This window comes from Triticum dicoccoides, chromosome 3B, assembly GCF_002162155.2.
Source record: "Triticum dicoccoides isolate Atlit2015 ecotype Zavitan chromosome 3B, WEW_v2.0, whole genome shotgun sequence".
NCBI lineage: Eukaryota > Viridiplantae > Streptophyta > Magnoliopsida > Poales > Poaceae > Triticum > Triticum dicoccoides.
In genome coordinates, this window is record NC_041385.1 from 247,203,168 (window position 1) to 247,207,510 (window position 4,343).

Below are 4,343 nucleotides of genomic sequence, written 5' to 3' on the forward strand. Positions count from 1 at the left end.
TCGGAGAGGTATCTCTGGGCCCTCTCGGTAATGCACATCATTATAAGCCTTGCAAGCAGTGTGACCAATGAGTTGGTTATGAGATGATGCATTACAGAACGAGTAAAGAGACTTGCCGGTAACGAGATTGAACTAGGTATTGGATACCGACGATCAAATCTCGGCCAAGTAACATACCGATGACAAAGGGAACAACGTATGTTGTTATGCGGTTTGACCGATAAAGATCTTCGTAGAATATGTAGGAACCAATATGGGCATCCAGGTCCTGCTATTGGTTATTGACCGAGAATGGTTCTAGGTCATGTCTACATAGTTCTCGAACCCGTAGGGTCCGCACGCTTAACGTTACGATGATAGTTTTATTATGAGTTTATAAGTTTTGATGTACCGAAGTTTGTTCGGAGTCCCGGATGTGATCACGGACATGACGAGGAGTCTCTAAATGGTCGAGACATAAAGATTGATATATTGGACGACTATATTCGGACACCGGAAGTGTTCCGGGTGATTTCGGAGAAAACTGGAGTGCCGGAGGGGTTACCGGAACCCCCCGGGGAAGTATTGGGCCTTAGTGGGCCTGAGGGGAGAGAGAGGGCAGCAGCCCAGGAGGTGGCGCGCCCCCTCCCAAGGGGAGTCCGAATTGGACTAGGGGAGGGGGGCGCAGCCCCTCTTTCCCTCTCCCTCTTCCCCTCTTTCCTTCCCCCTTCCTCCTTCCTAGTTGGACTAGGAAAGGGGAGTCCTACTCCCACTAGGAGGAGGACTCCCCCCTCCTTGGCGCGCCCCAAGGGCCGGCCGGCCTCCCCCCTTGCTCCTTTATATACGGGGGTAGGGGGCACCCCATAGACACACCAGTTGATCTACGGATTGTTCCTTAGCCGTGTGCGGTGCCCCCCTCCACCATATTCCACCTCGGTCATATCATCGCGGAGTTTAGGCGTAGCCCTGCGCCGGTAGAACATCATCATCGTCACCACGCCGTCGTGCTGACGGAACTCATCTCCGGAGCTTTGCTGGATCGGAGGCCGGAGATCGTCATCGAGCTGAACGTGTGCTGAACTCGGAGGCCCCGTACGTTTGGTGCTAGGATCGGTCGGATCGTGAAGACGTACGACTACATAAACCGTGTTGTGCTAACACTTCCGCTTATGGTCTATGAGGGTACGTGGACGAATACTCTCCCCTCTCGTTGCTATGCCATCACCATGATCTTGCGTGTGCGTAGGAATTTTTTTGAAATTACTACGTTCCCCAAGAACCTTGCAAGCAATGTGACTAATGAGTTAGTTACGGGATGATGCACTACGGAACGACTAAAGAGACTTGCCGGTAACGAGATTGAACTAGGTATGAAGATACCGACGATCGAATCTCGGGCAAGTAACATACCGATGACAAAGGGAATAATGTATGTTGACATTGCAGTTCAACCGAGAAAGATCTTCGTAGAATATGTGGGAACCAGTATGAACATCCAGGTTCCGCTATTGGTTATTGACCAGAGAGGTGTCTTGGTCATGTCTACGTAGTTCTCGAACCAGTAGGGTCCGCACGCTTAACGTTTGATGACGATATGTATTATATGAGTTATGCGTTTTTGTGACCGAAGGTTGTTCGGAGTCCCGAATGAGATCACAAACATGACGAGGAGTCTCGAAATGGTCGAGAGGTGAATATTGATATATTGGAAGGTTATATTCGGACACCGGAATAGTTCCGGAGTGTTTCGGGTATTTTTCAGAGTACCGAGGGGTTATCGGAACCCCCCGGGGGAAGTAATGGGTGTTGGAAATATGCCCTAGAGGCAATAATAAATTGATTATTATTATATTTCCTTGTTCATGATAATCGTTTATTATCCATGCTAGAATTGTATTGATAGGAAACTCAGATACATGTGTGGATACATAGACAACACCATGTCCCTAGTAAGCCTCTAGTTGACTAGCTCGTTAATCAATAGATGGTTACGGTTTCCTGACCATGGACATTGGATGTCGTTGATAACGGGATCACGTCATTAGGAGAATGATGTGATGGACAAGACCCAATCCTAAGCCTAGCACAAGATCATGTAGTTCGTATGCTAAAGCTTCTCTAATGTCAAGTATCATTTCCTTAGACCATGAGATTGTGCAACTCCCGGATACCGTAGGAGTGCTTTGGGTGTGCCAAACGTCACAACGTAACTGGGTGGCTATAAAGGTACACTACGGGTATCTCTGAAAGTGTCTGTTGGGTTGGCACGAATCGAGATTGGGATTTGTCACTCCGTGTAAACGGAGAGGTATCTCTGGGCCCACTCGGTAGGACATCATCATAATGTGCACAATGTGACCAAGGGGTTGATCACGGGATGATGTGTTACGGAACGAGTAAAGAGACTTGCCGGTAACGAGATTGAACAAGGTATCGGTATACCGACGATCGAATCTCGGGCAAGTACCATGCCGCTAGACAAAGGGAATTGTATACGGGATTGATTGAGTCCTTGACATTGTGGTTCATCCGATGAGATCATCGTGGAACATGTGGGAGCCAACATGGGTATCCAGATCCCGCTGTTGGTTATTGACCGGAGAACATCTCGGTCATGACTACATGTCTCCCGAACCCATAGGGTCTACACACTTAAGGTTCGATGACGCTAGGGTTATAAAGGAAGTTTGTATGTGGTTACCGAATGTTGTTCGGAGTCCCGGATGAGATCCCGGACGTGACGAGGAGTTCCGGAATGGTCCGGAGGTAAAGATTTATATATAGGAAGTCCTGTTTCGGCCATCGGGACAAGTTTCGGGGTCATCGGTATTGTACCGGGACCACCGGAAGGGTCCCGGGGGCCCACCGGGTGGGGCCACCTGCCCCGGGGGGCCACATGGGCTGTAGGGGGTGCGCCTTGGCCTACATGGGCCAAGGGAACCAGCCCCTAGAGGCCCATGCGCCAAGATATAGGAAAAAGGGGAGAGTCCTAAAAGGGGAAGGCACCTCCGAGGTGCCTTGGGGAGGATGGACTCCTCCCCCCTTCTTAGCCGCACCCTTTCCTTGGAGGAAGGGGCAAGGCTGCGCCTCCCCCCTCTCCCCTGCCCCTATATATAGTGGAGGGGAGGGAGGGCATCCATACCTGAGCCCTTGGCGCCTCCCTCCCTCCCGTGACACCTCCTCCTCTCCCGTAGGTGCTTGGCGAAGCCCTGCGGGATTGCCACGCTCCTCCACCACCACCACGCTGTTGTGCTGCTGTTGGATGGAGTCTTCCTCAACCTCTCCCTCTCTCCTTGCTGTATCAAGGCGTGGGAGACGTCACCGGGCTGTACGTGTGTTGAACGCGGAGGTGCCGTCCGTTCGGCACTAGGATCATCGGTGATCTGAATCACGACGAGTACGACTCCATCAACCCTGTTCACTTGAACGCTTCCGCTTAGAGATCTACAAGGGTATGTAGATGCACTCTCCTTCCCCTCGTTGCTAGTCTCTCCATAGATAGATCTTGGTGACACGTAGGAAAATTTTGAATTTCTGCTACGTTCCCCAACAGTGGCATCATGAGCTAGGTCTATTGCGTAGATTCTTTGCACGAGTAGAACACAAAGTAGTTGTGGGCGTCGATATTGTTCAATATGCTTGCCGTTACTAGTCTTATCTTGATTCGGCGGCATCGTGGGATGAAGCGGCCCGGACCAACCTTACACGTACGCTTACGTGAGACCGGTTCCACCGACAAACATGCACTAGTTGCATAAGGTGGCTGGCGGGTGTCTGTCTCTCCCACTTTAGTCGGATCGGATTCGATGAAAAGGGTCCTTATGAAGGGTAAATAGCAATTGGCATATCACGTTGTGGTTCATGCATAGGTAAGAAACGTTCTTGCTAGAAACCCATAGCAGCCACGTAAAACATGCAAACAACAATTAGAGGACGTCTAACTTGTTTTTGCAGGGTATGCTATGTGATGTGATATGGCCAAAAGGATGTGATGAATGATATATGTGATGTATGAGATTGATCATGTTCTTGTAATAGGAATCACGACTTGCATGTCGATGAGTATGACAACCGGCAGGAGCCATAGGAGTTGTCTTTATTTATTTGTGACCTGCGTGTCAACTTAAACGTCATGTAATTACTTTACTTTATTGCTAACCGTTAGCCATAGTAGTAGAAGTAATAGTTGGCGAGGCAACTTCATGAAGACACGATGATGGAGATCATGATGATGGAGATCATGGTGTCATGCCGGTGACGATGATGATCATGGAGCCCCGAAGATGGAGATCAAAAGGAGCAAAGTGATGATGGCCATATCATGTCACTATTTGATTGCATGTGATGTTTATCATGTTTATACA